The sequence below is a fragment of the Macrobrachium nipponense genome, chromosome 3 (assembly GCF_015104395.2).
Source record: "Macrobrachium nipponense isolate FS-2020 chromosome 3, ASM1510439v2, whole genome shotgun sequence".
Lineage (NCBI taxonomy): Eukaryota > Metazoa > Arthropoda > Malacostraca > Decapoda > Palaemonidae > Macrobrachium > Macrobrachium nipponense.
This window is the reverse complement of record NC_087202.1, coordinates 6,570,575-6,587,674: the sequence shown is the minus strand read 5'-3', so window position 1 is coordinate 6,587,674 and position 17,100 is coordinate 6,570,575.

Here is a 17,100-nt window from a genome sequence, read left to right as displayed (position 1 = left end):
AAAGAGAGAAAAAAATGCCTTTTTTTCTTTTTTTTCGACATCACACCTGAGCCTCTGGAGTGATTGATAGTTGAAGGGATCTTTTCGTGCATCTTTTTCTCCGCGGTTTTCATTTTAAAATCAAGTTGGATAGTTACGCCTCTGTGGATTTGAATTTATTGTGATTATATTCTTAGCAGTTTCGTCTTCTCTTTTATTAAGAAGTCTTCAAGATGTGTGATAACATCTCCACCCCATCTTCGTCGGGTGGAGATTTGATTGGTTGGTAGCGTCGTGGCATGCTACTCGATGTCGCTAGTTCGCGCCTTCCCCAGGCCGATGAAACAATCACTGGCTCTACATCATGATCAGTTACTGCTGCAGTGTTGGTGAGGCGGGGTCTTTAGCGGTGGGGGATTCAAAGCAACATTCTTTGGAAGCTTGAATTAACTTGCATCTTTTTGCATACGGGTGAGTTCGTAGCTTCGCTATAGTAGATTCACATCAACCGTGCATCTGATGTTTAGGCCAGTCATCTTAAGACGCTCCTGATTGGCTGTTGTTGATAAGCCAACCACAGGGCTGGAAACTCTCCTCAGCCTCTCGAGAGAGTTCACATAGGCAGGATGTATGTTCCACCTCTCCTGAGGGGTAGTTTTGAAAGACGTATCCTTCATGTTTCTCCAGCACAGCGAAAAACCAGGGCAGTCCCGCGGAACGGGGTCATGGACAGCCAAAGATGTGGGTCATTGTATTGACTGTATGTACGAAATACTAGTTTCAAGTCGATTAATGATAAGTGGCAACATCACGGGAAATTTATATCCAATTGCCAAATAATTCCACATTTGGTCTTCATTCTTACGTTTCATTTTGAAGTAATAAATCGCGCGTTTCTTGACACCTTTATATTTTTTTATAAACATATGACGAAGTAGAACAGGATGTATAGAAAATCTTCTGCCATCAGACCCTTTTAAGAAACTATCACGGTTCTTCTCAGGGAGGACATCTTCATGGACATTCTTTTCTAAAGTTCGTCCGTCGTCTTAGCTTGAATACTGACTATACGTCCAAAGATACTCGGCCACAAAAGAAACTTAAATCTCTTGAAATGAAACTCAGCTGTTTTGTAATCCTTTGCAGTCGAAGCCAAACAAATATGTATATATTAATATATATTAAATATAATATATATATATATATATATATATATTATATATATATATATATAGAGGAGGAGAGGAGAGAGAGAGAGAGAGAGAGAGAGAGAGATAGAGAGATGAGAGACGAGAGAGAGAGAGAGAGAGAGAGAGAGAGAGAGAGAGAGAGAGAAACTAAATCTCCTCAGCGTGCTTTATTTTTGTCCGGGAACGTTTTCGAGAAAGAAAAAGTTGCAGGAGTCTGTAAAGACTGTTTTTTTCTTTTCATTCATCTTTAAGAAGATACGCTGTCCACTTTAGATGGTTTAGAGGTATATGGCTCATCTTTTCTTATTAATCTGGTAAATATTAGTAATTTTTGGTTTGGTGCTGCTCGGTAACTCATCCAGTCTCGTTTTGGTATTTCCTAATTCATATTCTTCTCTTCATTGTCGTTTGCTAATCCTTTTCCTTATTTTAATTCTTCAGACTGGGGTCTTAATATGCATATTGTCTATATTGCATTGCCAATGTTTCATGTTTTACAACTCATGAAAAAATGTAAAGAAAATCATAGAGAAATAAATGTGAATCTCATTTTCTATGACGCACATACTGATACAGAAACTTAGATGACATTTAACTAATTACTACAAATGCAACTGTACATATTTAAGGCACTGTCGTGGCCATGAATGCGCCTGAGAAATTTGTTTTAATGCAACAAGAGAAGGGAAGTGAAAATAACTGATAAGTTCGGGGTGTATTAAGAAAATTTGCATGTTTATAGAAATATACCGCATGCATACCCGTTTCGGTACGATAGACGTTCGTGCGTCTAAACAGTCTTTGTGGCACTCAGGACAAGAGCCGTGGAGTTGGAGGACTTCTTCCCAACTATTTTAATTATCGTAAGGGGCCTATTGAGGGAATCGGTAGGTGAAGTGTTTGTCAAAGTTGTACTGGTCGGACCGCATAGGATTTCCGTCTATCCCAGTTTTGGGGAGAATTTCCTTTGGTAGACTGACTTGTGGAAGGAAGCGTTCTTGGTTGATTGTCTGAGATAACTCGCGTGTAGGTCTTTTCAGTATTAGACAGTATCTCTCTCTCTCTCTCTCTCTCTCTCTCTCTCTCTCTCTCTCTCTCTACTTTTGTATTTCATTGCTGGTATTATAGCGCGGAATTCAGATGTATATTTATTTAATAGACAAACTTTTAACTTACAATAGAGCGTAACATACATTTATTTAATAGACAAACTATCAACTTACTATAGAGCGTAACATATATTTATTTAATAGACAAACTTTTAATTTACTATAGAGCACGACATACATTTATTTCATAGACAAACTATTAATTTACTATAGAGCGTAACGTACATTTATTTAATTAACAAACTATTAGCTCACTAGAGAGCGTAACAAACTTCCAGTGTATATACTATATACGTACATGAGCATACACACACACACACACACACACACCCGTGTGCCCATTATATATATATATATATATATATATATATATATATATATATATATATGTGTGTGTGTGTGTGTGTGTGTGTGTGTGTGTGTGTGTGTGTGTGATTATGTGGGCGTGTCAGTGTTTGTATGCATATAGGAGGATGACTGATGAATATTCGTTTGAGCAAATATTAGCACTTATCGTTTTCCAAAACAATATTGAAATTCTTTTTATGGAAAACAGATATTTTGAATAAAACTAAACCCAACCATTCGTCCTTTTGTACTATTATTATTATTCTTTAGCAAACAACGAGCTATTCATTTCCTCCAATATTTGGTTAATTCTCCATCATATGGATTTATGGTGGCGTTTGATAGCAATTGCTCTTTTATTTGTGTTTAGCGTTTATTCAAAATATTGCTTCTATGTCACACGTGTTTTTGGAAAGTTGAAAAAAATATTAATTCGTCAGTCAGAACATATATTTTTATATTTTGCTTTATATATATTTCTGTAAAATCCTTTTCATTTTTTCAGCCTCTGGAAAGCTGTCACAATCAGGACATTAATGCATTATTTCATTTCATTATTGATTACTCATACATTTATTGAGGTATCAAAACTAAGTTGGATTAAGTTAAGTATATCTTAGTTTTACCAGACCACTGAACTGATTAACAGCTCTCCTAGGGCTGGCCCGAAGGATTAGATATTTTTACGTGGCTAGGAACCAATTGGTCACCCAGCAACTGGACCTACAGCTTATTGTGGGATCCAAACCACATTATATCGAGAAATAAATTTCTATCACCAGAAATAAATTCCTCTGATTCCGCGTTGGCCGAGCCGAGAATCGAACTTCGTACCACCGGATTGGTACCCGAGCGCGAAAACCACTCGTCCAACGAGGAACTAAGTTGGAGCTCATATTCGCCTCATGTTCAGATTAAATTTCCGTTATTCGCTGGTGGTCGTCTGCACTGGGAATACGTTTAGGTGTATGAGAACGAGTATATGCATATGCACTACATTCATACTGACGTTCATGTATACAACCTCCATATTAGCTGTCAAATGTTTTGGCGGCTGAAGCATTCTTCCCATGACAGAATAGTAAGTTTTGAAAAGCGTCAATAGAAAACTTTAATTCCCTTATTATTATTATTATTATTATTATTATTATTATTATTATTATTATTATTATTATTATTATTATTATTTATTTATTTATTTATTTGTTGTCTATGACAGTCCTCCAATTCGACTGGGTGGTATTTATAGTGTGGGGTTCCGGGTTGCATCCTGCCTCCTTAGGAGTCCATCACTTTTCTTACTATGTGCGCCGTTTCCAGGAGCACACTCTTCTGCATGAGTCCTGGAGCTACTTCAGCCTCTTAAGTTTTTCCAGGTTCCTCTTCAGGGATCTTGGGATCGTGCCTAGTGCTCCTATGATTATGGGTACGATTTCCACTGGCATATCCCATATCCTTCTTATTTCTATTTTCAGATCTTGATACTTATCCATTTTTTCCCTCTCTTTCTCTTCAACTCTGGTGTCCCATGGTATTGCGACATCAATGAGTGATACTTTCTTCTTGACTTTGTCAATCAACGTCACGTCTGGTCTGTTTGCACGTATCACCCTATCCGTCCTGATACCATAGTCCCAGAGGATCTTTGCCTGATCGTTTTCTATCACTCCCTGAGGTTGGTGCTCGTACCACTTATTACTGCAAGGTAGCTGATGGTTCTTGCACAGGCTCCAGTGGAGGGCTTTTGCCACTGAATCATGCCTCTTTTTGTACTGGTTCTGTGCAAGTGCCGGGCATTCGCTTGCTATGTGGTTTATGGTTTCATTTCTCGTATTGTACTTCCTACATATGGGAGAGATGTCATTTCCGTCTATCGTTCTTTGAACATATCTGGTTCTTAGGTCCTGATCTTGTGGCGCTGTTATCATTCCTTCAGTTTCCTTCTTTAGCTCTCCCCTCTGTAGCCATTGCCATTATTATTATTATTATTATTATTATTATTATTATTATTTATTATTATTATTTAGTTATTATTTTATTATTATTATTATTATTATTTCGGGAGATGAAACCTATTCACATGGAACAAGCCCACCAAAGGGGCCACTGACTTGAAATTGAATCTTCCAAAGAATGTTGGTTCCAACCTCCCACCGCTAAAGACCCCCCCCCCTCCCCAACACTGCAGCAGTAACTGATCATGATACAGAGTCAGTGATTTTTCATCGCCTGACATCTGAGCTGCATGTCACGACATTATCCACCACACCAGCGGAGTAAGCGCGAAGAACGAATGCGAAAATAGTCGTATTTCCCTCTGTGAATAGTAACGCTAATGTCTTTACCTGTGGGAGTTGCTGACTCCAGGTGGGGTGAAGAGGCCGTAATATTTCCAGATCATGCCACACTTCGTTTGTAGTTCAGGCGTTGCGACAGTCTGGAGTGTGCTGACATTTTCGAAGTTTTGCCAAGGGGGAACTGTAAGAGTTTTGCATTGCTGGCCTCTTTGGAGAGAGAGAGAGAGAGAGAGAGAGAGAGAGAGAGAGAGAGAGAGAGAGAGAGAGAGAGAGACTTTATTAATAATATCTCTCTCTCTCTCTCTCTCTCTCTCTCGCGACGTGATAATGCCCTGGCAGATCTGGGTGCAACGAGGGAGAGAGAGAGAGAGAGAGAGAGAGAGTAGATTCTAATAGAAATAGTAATAAAGAATATCGGAGATTACCCTCTTTGGAGAGAGAGAGACTTTATTAATAGTATCTCGCTGTCCCTCTCTCTCGCGACGTGATAATGCCCTGGCAGATCTGGGCGAAACGTCACGAAGAAAGAGGGAGAGAGAGAGAGAGAGAGAGAGAGAGAGAGAGAGAGAGAGAGAGAGAGAGAGTAGAAATAGTAATAAAGAATATCGGAAATTACCCCACCGGATTTGACGATCCCCTCTGGCACGTTGCTTGCCAGTCTGAGCAACACAGAAAAGTCTCTGATAAGGTAAATAGAGAAGACTCTATATAAAATTAATGGAGCTGAAGCAGCAATCCTTTTCAACACAACAAATCTTTTTAAATTTTTGTATCTAAAAACGTATTCCCTCTGAAGCTTTCCAATCTACGCGAGTATGGTGTTTGTGTGTTTCAGAGAATTAAGGAATATACCTGATGAGTTATTTTTTGGAATCAATCTCTCTCTCTCTCTCTCTCTCTCTCTCTCTCTCTCTCTCTCTCTCTCTCTCTCTCTCTCTCTCTCTCTCTGACTTTAAATTTCTTATCATCTATTAGTAATCACCCTATATTCATTTCTAAATACAGATTCAGTGTAGTCTTTTGTATGAAGGGAATGAATGTTAATCACCTAATTTTTAGGAGCTTTGAAGTTCCACAAAAGAGTTTTTGTTCGAAAGAAGATCAATGACGTCGAATAAAACTGAATGCGATAGAATACAGGTGAAATCAATCGCATATGAGATAATTAGCTGTGATAATGTAAAAATATTCTATTGGAAGATCTGTTCTATTGAATATCATAGAAAGTGACATGATGACTGTATGAGGATTTCCTAGATATCAATGGTATCGTTTTCACTGTTTTTGTTTGGTATACCATGGCCAACTAAATTATCACAGAAAGGTAACAAGCATTCAAAATACATGTCTTTCGAAGAGATATATACAATTCAGAGGTTCAATAGTTTTTGCATGTTCAATATTTCATGTTGACTTTAAAATGTTTAATTATTTATTTTACCATATGACACAAATGAATCATGTTTAGTTTAAACTTTTTGTTTTGATAAATTTGCATTTATGGTTACATATATATTAGTTGTTTCTTTTCAAAAATTCCACACACACAGAGAGAGAGAGAGAGAGAGAGAGAGAGAGAGAGAGAGAGAGAGAGAAAGTTAAGCTAAGTATATCTTAGCTTAACCAGTTCACTGAGCTGATTAACAGCCCTCCTAGGTCTGGCCTAAAGGATTCGAACTTTTTACCTAGCTAGGAACCAGTTGGTCACCTAGCAACGGGACCTACAGCTTATTGTGGGATACGAACCACGTTATATCGAAAAATGAATTTCTAATCACCAGAAACAAGTTCCTCTGATTCCGCATTGGTAAAGCGATGAAGCGAACTCGGGCTACCAAGTCGGTAGGCGAGCACGTAACCCATTCGCCCAACGAGGTACTCAACATATAAAGCGTCTAGAATTCATGTTATCTATTAGGTATCGTGGTAAAACTTTTTATTAAACTTTAGTGAAAAATCTTGTGGCGCACAGATCAGAAATTACGATAACTGACCTCTAAGGAATTCAAAGTTTGTATGATAGAAAAACATAGCAAATAAAAATGAATGATTCAATTAGAAAAAGCTATTTTCTTGTAGGAGAAAAAAAGGAACACGCAGAAAAGGGCTAAAAGTTTTTCCTCTGATTTTTCCCAGGTTACCCTTCCAAAGAGAGAAAGAGGAGATGTTCTTGGAATTCGAATTCACTTTGAAAAATTCTTCCGTTGGAATCGCTTCTCTCGGTAGATTTATCCAGGAAGCACTGAGAAGGTCAGTTTTCGACTTATGCCTTTTGCCCCGTAGGGCGGTAGTGCCGTCAGTGGACCTCATGCGGTGCACTGTAGGCATTACATAAGGTTCTTTGCAGCGTGCCTTCTTTAGACCCCTAGCTGCAACCACTTTCGTTCCTTTTACCGTACCTTCTTTTATATAGTCTTTCTTCATCTGTCTCTCCATCCTCTCCTAACAGTTCATTCATAGTGGCAACTGCTTTGACGTTTTCTTCCTGTTACACCTTTCAAACCTTTTACCGTCATTTTCCATTTCAGCACTGAATGACCTCATAGGTCCCAGTGCTTGGCCTTTGACCTAAATTCTATATTCAACTCAACTCAACTTATTCCTTCTGGAAGGGCTGCGCTAAATAAATGGAGAGATGGACAGATAGATAGATAGTTCTGTAGACAGGACAGCTAATTGTCGTCAATGTCAACACTCACTTTCCTGGAAAGTTTCTTGTTTTAAACCGACCTTCATCTGATGCTTGTAGTATGTCCTGTGAAATCTGTAAATACATCATTTCAATTCTGTGCCACTCTTCCCCGTAGTTGGAGAGAGTTGATCATAAACCTCAATATCAATTTATATGCATAATTATTTATTCGTAAATTTCATAAATATTCAGTACTGATGTAAAATCGACCTTCAGCAAAGCCATATGTAAATAAAACATATCTAAGAAGTAAGTAGGTAACATTACACGCACAGAGAGAGAGAGAGAGAGAGAGACCTTACCTTACCTTACCTTACAGACCTTACATCTTGTTCGGGTTGCCCCAGGTCCCTCAGTGTGAGGCACCTCTAATGTCTACCAGAGAGTTGCTAGTACATCTTCCGGTATATTTTGCATCTTCCAATCTTGGATGGTCTGGGATGCAGTTTAGATATTTGTCGAGCTTATTCTTAAACACATCTACGCTCACTCCTGATATATTCCTCAGATGAGCTGGCAACGCATTGAATAGACGCTGCATTATCGATGCTGGTGCGTAGTGGATTAATGTCCTGTGTGCTTTCCTTATTTTTCCTGGTATAGTTTTGGGCACTATTAATCTACCTCTGCTTGCTCTTTCTGATATTTTTAGTTCCATGATATTTTCTGCTATTCCTTCTATCTGTTTCCATGCCTGAATTATCATGTAGCGTTCTCTTCTCCTTTCTAGACTATATAATTTTAAGAATTGTAGTCTTTCCCAGTAGTCTAGGTCCTTAACTTCTTCTATTCTAGCTGTAAAGGACCTTTGTACACTCTCTATTTGTGCAATATCCTTTTGATATTGTGGGTACCATATCATATTGCAATATTCAAGTGGACTACGAACATATGTTTTATAAAGCATAATCATGTGTTCAGCTTTTCTTGTTTTGAAGTGCCGTAACAACATTCCCATTTTTGCTTTACATTTTGCCAACAGAGTTGCTATTTGATCATTGCATAACATGTTCCTATTCATCATCACACCAAGGTCTTTAACCGCTTCCTTTATTTGTGATGAGTCTCATTATTAGGTCCCTTATATGCATATAGCTTTCTTTCTCTGTCTCCATAATTTATGATTCAAATTTATCAGAGTTAAATACCATCCTATTTACCTCTGCCCAATCATATACTTTGTTAAGGTCTCTTTGTAGAGCGTTCCTATCTTCATCACAAGTAATTTCTCTACTTATTCTTGTGTCATCTGCGAAACTACTCACTACCGAATCCTTCACATTATTGTCTATGTCTTCAATCATAATAACAAACAGTATTGCAGCTAACACCGTACCTTGCGGCACACCGGATATTACCTTGACTTCATCGATTTCTCGTCGTTTGCAATAACTATCTGTTTTCTGTTGTGTAAAAATTCTTTTAACCATCTTCCTACTTTATCCACGATATTGTGTTTTCTAATTTTCTTCGCTAATAATATTATGGTCTACTTTATCAAAAGCTTTTGCAAAGTCTAAATAAACCACATGTGTTTCATTTCCGCTTTTCATATTTTTGAATATGTTCTCACGGTGGACTAACAGTTGGGTTTGTGTACTTTTTCCGGGTACGAAACCATGTTGTCCTTTATTAAACAAATTATTTTTATTAAATGTTTCATAATATTTTCTTCATTACCCTTTCATACACTTTCATAATATGTGATGTTAGACTCACAGGCCTATAATTACTTGCCTCTAGTCTTGATCCACTTTTGAAAGTAGGGGTAATATATGCTAATTTGTGCTCATCATAAATCTTGCCTGTATCTACACTTTGTCTTAATAATATTGCAAGTGGCTTTGCGATAGAATGAACTACTTTCTTTAACAAATAGCATTGGAAATTCCACCAGGTCAGGCCCTGCAGCAGCTCCATTTTTAATTTCATTAATAGCCTGCACAATATCAGCTTCATTAATATCTATGTCAGCTAAATATTCACTATTTTCATCCCTTACTTCTATATCATTATCTTCATTATCTATTCTAGGGGTGAATTCTCTCTTATATCGTTCTGCCAGTATGTTGCAAATTTCCTTTTTTTTCATTCGTTAATCTCCCTTCAATTCTCAGAGGGCCTATTTCTATTCTTCTTTTATTCATCTTCTTCGCATATGAGTATAATAGCTTGGGGTTTTGCTTGATATTTAATAGGGTTTTTTCTTCCAAGTCCCGTTTTTCATTTTCTTTTGATTGTATAATCTTTTGTTCTGCATTTTCTATCTACTTTTTAGTTCTATAACTTTCCATGCATTTTTTTCTTTTGGCAAGACCTTTTTTCCACTTTCTGATTTTCTGGAACAAGATCCTTCTGTCTCTTGTATGCATGAATGATGTTTACTTTTCTTCTTCGGTATATATTTTTCCACTATTTTCTCCAATATTTTATATAATATCTCCGTTTTACCCTTAGTCATCACTTACGAAAATGTTATCCCACTTCCCCCTTTTGTTTAATCTTCATTATTTCTGACCATTTTTAATTTTTACTGTAGAAAATGTTATCCCAATCTTTGTTTAATTCTTCATTAATTTCTGACCATTTTATATTTTTACTGTAGAAAGTTGTATTTTCCATATCCTTCCCACTTTTCATTTCTTGCTTATCTCTATTTTCACTTGCTTTGGAATGAACTGTTAATTCTATGACATTATGGTCTGAAATATTCGCATTATAAACTATTATTTCTTTAACATAATTCATCTCGTTCACAAATACTAGGTCTAAAGTATTTTCCTTTCTTGTTGGCAGGTGATTTATTTGTTGAATGTTTGTATTCTAGTAGCATATCTAATAGCTTTTCAAATTGCCTCTTATCTTCTGCACTACTATTACTCTCTTTTTTATATGTATAAGTACAACCACAATCTCCTATTCGTTCTTTCCATTCTACGAAAGGAAAGTTGAAGTCACCAGATAGGAGAATAGTCCAGTCCTTGTGATTTCTACATATATCATCCAATTTTTCAATTATTAAGTCAAACTCTTTAGTATTAGGAGGTCTATATATTACTATGTTCATCAATTTTTCAGATTCAAATTCTACCGCTATTAGTTCACATTCTGAGTTACTATATTTCTCATATAATTTTTTCCTTGTTTTTTGTCTTTCCCATATATTGCGGTTCCCCCTTGATTCCTATTTTTTCTATCTGATCTATAAGTTTGGAACCCTTTTATTTGATCATCATTCCCAGTCTCTTGGGAATACCAGGTTTCACTTATATTCATTATATCTATTTTCTTTTCATTTTGGGTTAGTTCTTCTAAGTACTTTATTTTTCTTTTTGAGTTACTCGTAACTAAACCCTGCGCATTCATCACTATGATGGTTTGCGTGTTTTCTCCTTCATTTAATACTGGTAGTAATAAGGATTTTTCCCATGTCTCTTTCCTGTTCTGGTATGTTGTTCTTTTTTTCATTTCCAGAAATTCTGACATTAAAAAATCCAACTTTTCCATAATATTTGATCTTCCTTCATCATAATTATTCATTTTGTGTCTGAATCTGCAATTTTCTCCGTTTCTGCAATATCCTCTTGCATAATAAATACAGTTATTATCTCTTGAGTAGAATTTCGGAGCTGATGCTTTGAAATTTTTTGCTGACAGAGAGAGAGAGAATTTCTTGTGCTTAATGGAAAAGTCCGGAAAACCTCACACACCTGTCCGTTCACAAACACTCATCCAAGTACACATACATACACTGACACAGTATATATATATATATATATATATATATATATATAATATATATAATTTATATATATATAGATCACAAATTTCCACAGGTGAAAAAATGGGAAACTGACGTACTAGGTCCTGACCTGTTTCAGCTTTATTTTCAAGCCACCATGCTGATGGCTTGGAAACAATGCAGAAACCTGTCGGGACCTACCTACTGCAACCTGTCTCTCACATTTTCACCTGTGGTTATGCGTGATCTAGCTCTCGCCTATCCCAAACTTCCCGCTGAGGCTGGCACGTATTCTCAATCGAAGCTTGGTCCTGATAAATGTATGACCAATTCGGAACACTGACTGATATTCGTGGCATGCTTTTAATTAATCTTGGTTCTGGAACACTGGCTGATATTCATACGCCCTCTTTTACATAAATCCCAAAACATACACTTGTGAATTAAGGCAAATTTTCTTTATTTAACCTCTGATTGATAACAAGATCCAAACTCATAATATTATTTTTCAAACGTTGCATTGGAGCGAAGCAGAGATTTCAACTTAATCCTCATCCCCCTTGGAGGATTATTCAGGGTTTCACTGGGGTTTTGTTATTCAAGTTTATAAACTTATAATTCGTTCACGCACCATGTTGCGTTTTGCTTTAATGAACAAGGCTCGAATTTATGTTAGCCTATATATAATATATATATATATATATATATATATATATATATATTTATATATATATATATATATATATATATATATATTATATATATATATATATATATATATATATATATATATATATATATATATATATATATATATATATATATATATATATATATATATATATATATATGGAAGTATGCGTGTTTGTGCCACATACACTGACGCACATCGAGTAATTTCGACAAAACCGGATTTACATATAACTTAGAATCGGGGAAAGAATACTGTGCGGGTAAGACATCAATAGCACCAATGGGGTTGTTGTGGGGAGGGCGTTGGTAAAGGGATGAAAATGAAAATAACTGAAAGTGATAGATATTAGTGTCTAACCCATAGATTTCTAGGTCGCTGAGATGAAAGGTGACACTTCCGAGTCCCTTCAAGTCCAAGTTCAGCCTCAATACGAGATAGGGTGAAAAGGGGTGGGAAGGGGTGACATATATATAAATAACCAAACTTCTCAGGAGCTTTCTGATGACGAATTCAGGGAAAAGGAGTTATTTTATATTCGTCTATTTTGAATGACATAAAATGCCACACTAATCGGAGTACTTTTATGTGAATCTCTTTGTATATAGCTAATTCACCTTCGTCCTTTACTCGGAAAAGTTTCATCATTTTTCGTCTCGTAACATTTTCTCTTCCGTTGAAAGGTTTTGACCGTCAGTCTTGTCGTCGTATAGTATGTGACACACCGTCCTATTTAAAGCTAAACCCCACCCCCCACCCACCGATGTTCCCTGAATTTACTTAATAAGCTGCCACGCGGAGATGGCTGTCACTTTGGACAAATTCCGTCTAAAGTCTGCAAGGGATAGTTTGCAGCATCTTTAGACGATCTCCTGAACAGTCTATAGTGGGGATCCTCTGGGTTGAGCGTAAGGCATTATTATTATTATTATTATTATTAGGAAGGAGGCCTTCTCTGAGGGCAGTAGCATTGAATACAATAGCTGTTTCAACGGCATTTAATTTATATAGAATCTTCTCAATTCTTCTTATTATCTTTTTCTCGTCAGCATGTAGCTGGTGTATTAAGTTTCCTAAGGACATGTAAAGATTTTCATTTGTCTTAGGTTTATTCCTCTAACGTGTCGACAGCGCACAGGCAGTCATCTATGAGAGTTTACAGTACAGTGAATTAAGATACAGTTTACAAGTATTTATAGCATGCAAGGTCGTGTACAATCGGTGGGCGGGTCGGTGGGAACGGATTTTAATTGGTCGTTGGATGGAAACGAAATCTCCCCCTGAGGCGTTCTGACCTGCGTAGTTTGGACGGGGTTATTAGCGTCGGTTGGGTGTTGTTTGGGGTACCCACCTCTTGGGCGGCAGGCTGTACAATTGATATATCTTCCGCTCGTTCTCTCCCGCTTTCTCTCTCTACTTCTTCCGCTCTTTCTCTCTCTCTTGCTCTCTCTCTTTCTCTTTCTGCAAGTTCCTCTCTCTCTCTCTCTCTCTCTCGTTCGCTCCTTCTAACCGCTCCTCTCTTTCTCTCTCTGCCTCTCCTCTCCTCTTTCCTTCTTTCTTTCTCCTCTCTGTTTTTGCTCCTCTCTCTCTCTTTCCTTTCTTTTCCTCTCTCCTCTTTCTCTTCGTCCTCTCCCCCCCCACTCGATCTCTCTGCTCGTCTCTCTCTCTCTCTCTCTGTCTCTCTTTGTCTCTCTCCCCCTCGATCTCTCCTCTCTCTCTCGTGATGTATGTATACGTAGTCGGTTGGTTTCTTGCGCCATTTCTTCTTATGATTGTGGGGAGAAACTCTGTTTTCTTTTACCGTGTTGATAGTCGGTTTTTCTCTAATATATGTAAAGCTTCAAGATAACGTAGGCGTTTTCGGTCCGGTGCATGGTCAATAATTTCTATGTTCTTTATAAGCTCAGCTCTTTCTGGTCTCCTGTTGTGTTTTTCCCTATAGTGAATGAAAATGGCCCCTTCTTGAAGATGACACGAGAGACGCTTGGAGAGTCTGGTAGTGGTCATCCCGATATAAGAATGGTGGCATCCATCCACCGAGCATGTGAATTCGTAGATGACACTCCTTCTCTTCAAAGACGTTTCTGGGGGCGCCGGGTTGTTTCTAAGAAGCAGCTGGCTGGTTTTCATTTTCTGCTTTTGTAATAAATTATGAGGCTAATTTTATCACTTTCTGTAGTGGGGGAGACATTTTCACTGATTATTTTCCTTATAGCCTTTTCATCTTCCAAATATTGTGGTGCATATGATTTTTATAAAATATTTTTATAGCTCCACTTGGGGTCGTTAGTTACGGTCGTTCTTTCTTGGTGCCATTTATTTATGGAGTCCCCTCGTTTTTGGCGTTCGAACCATACGGTTTGAAAAGTTATTTTATTAATGAGAACTTGTGTAGACCTTTCGATTTCCCTGGTGTTTCTCTCCATGTGGAACAGTGTGTAAGGGCGCGGCGGACGAAGGCCCTCTACCACCGATCTTTTATACCTGTCTGGGCACTCGCTGGACCCATTAAGGCATAGACCCGGGTTTGTGGGTTTCTTGTAAACCGTGGTGGTGTATCCCGTAGGGGTCTGCTGTACCCGAACGTCCAGGAAGGGTAGGCACCGTCAACGCTGCGTTCACATGTGAAGTGGAGGACGGAGCATTCTTCGAAGGTGTTTCTTAAAGTTTCAAGGTCCTCTTCTCTGTTAACTTTTATGAAGGTGTCGTCTATGTAGCGGTAGCATTGGGGAGGACAGGGGTCTTATTGAAACTCTTTCTTCGACGACACTCATGTAGAAGTTGGCAAATAGAACCCCTAATGAGTGTCGTCGAAGAAAGAGTTTTCAATAAGATCCCCTGTCCTCCCCAATACTACCGCTACATAGACGACACCTTCATAAAAGTTAACAGAGAAGAGGACCTTGAAACTTTAAGAAACACTTCCAAGAATCTCCGTCCTCCACTTCACGTGTGAACGCAGCGTTGACGGTGCCCTACCCTTCCTGGACGTTCGGGTACAGCAGACCCCTACGGGATACACACCACGGTTTACAAGAAACCCACAAACCCGGGTCTATGCCTTAATGGGTCCAGCGAGTGCCCAGACGAGGTATAAAAGATCGGTGGTAGAGGCCTTCGTCCGCCGCGCCCTTACACACTGTTCCACATGGAGAGAAACCACCAGGGAAATCGAAAGGTCTACACAAGTTCTCATTAATTAATAACTTTTCAAACCGTATGGTTCGAACGCCAAACGAGGGACTCCATAAATAAATGGCACCAAGAAAGAACGACCGTAACTAACGACCAAAGTGGAGCTATAAAAATATTTTATAAAAATCATATCACCACAAATATTTGGAAGATGAAAAGGCTATAAGGAAATAATCAGTGAAAATGTCTCCCCCACTACAGAAAGTGATAAAATTAGCCTCATAATTTATTACAAAAGCATGAAAACCAGCCAGCTGTTCTTAGAAACAACCCGGCGCCCCCAGAAACGTCTTTAAAGAGAAGGAAGTGTCATCTACGAATTCACATGCTCGGTGGTTGGATGCCACCATTCTTATATCGGGATGACCACTACCAGACTCTCCAAGCGTCTCTCGTGGTCATCTTCAAGAAGGGGCCATTTTCATTCACTATAGGGAAAAAACACAACAGGAGACCAGAAAGAGCTGAGCTTATAAAGAACATAGAAATTATTGACCATGCACCGGACCGAAAACGCCTACGTTATCTTGAAGCTTACATATAGTTAGAGAAAAAACCGACTATCAACACGGTAAAAGAAACAGAGTTTCTCCCCACAATCATAAGAAGAAATGGCGCAAGAAACCAACCGACTACGTATACATCCACGAGAGAGAGAGGAGAGATCGAGGGGGGAGAGACAGAGAGAGAGAGAGAGAGAGAGACGAGGGGGGAGAGACAGAGAGAGAGAGAGAGAGAGACAAGAGAGAGAGAGAGGAGAAAGCAGAGAGAGAAAGAGAGAGAGAGAGAGAGAGCAGCAGAGAGAAAGAGAGAGCGTTAGAAGGAGCGAACGAGAGAGAGAGAGAGAGAGAGAGAGAGAGGAACTTGCAGAGAAGAAAGAGAGAGAGCCAAGAAGAGAGAGAAAGAGCGGAAGAAGTAGAGAGAGAAAGCGGAGAGAACGAGCGGAAGATATATCAATTGTACAGCCTGCCGCCCAAGAGGTGGGTCCCAAACAACACCCAACCGACGCTAATAACCCCGTCCAAACTACGCAGGTCAGAACGCCTCAGGGGGAGATTTCGTTCCATCCAACGACCAATAAAATCCGTTCCCACCGACCCGCCCACGATTGTACACGACCTTGCATGCTATAAATACTGTAAACTGTATCTTAATTCACTGTACTGTAAACTCTCATAGATGACTGCCTGTGCGCTGTCGACACGTTAGAGGAATAAACCTAAGACAAAAGAAAATCTTTACATGTCCTTAGGAAACTTAATACACCAGCTACATGCTGACGAGAAAAAGATAATAAGAAGAATTGAGAAGATTCTATATAAATTAAATGCCGTTGAAACAGCTATTGTATTATTATTATTATTATTTTTTTTTTTTTTTTTTTTTTTTTTTTTTTTTTTTTTTTTTTTTTTTTTTTTTTTTTTTTTTTTTTTTTTTTTTTGCTCTATCACAGTCCTCAAATTCGACTGGGTGGTATTTATAGTGTGGGGTTCCGGGTTGCATCCTGCCTCCTTAGGAGTCCATCACTCTTCTTACTATGTGTGCCGTTTCCAGGATCACACTCTTCTGCATGAGGCCCGGAGCTACTTCAGCCTCTAGTTTTTCTAGATTCCTTTTCAGGGATCTTGGATCGTGCCTAGTGCTCCTATGATTATGGGTACGATTTCCACTGGCATATCCCATATCCTTCTTATTTCTATTTTCAGATCTTGATACTTATCCAATTTTTCCCTCTCTTTCTCTTCAACTCTGGTGTCCCATGGTATTGTGACATCAATGAGTGATACTTTCTTCTTGACCTTGTCAATCAAACGTCACGTCTGGTCTGTTTGCACGTATCACCCTATCCGTTCTGAT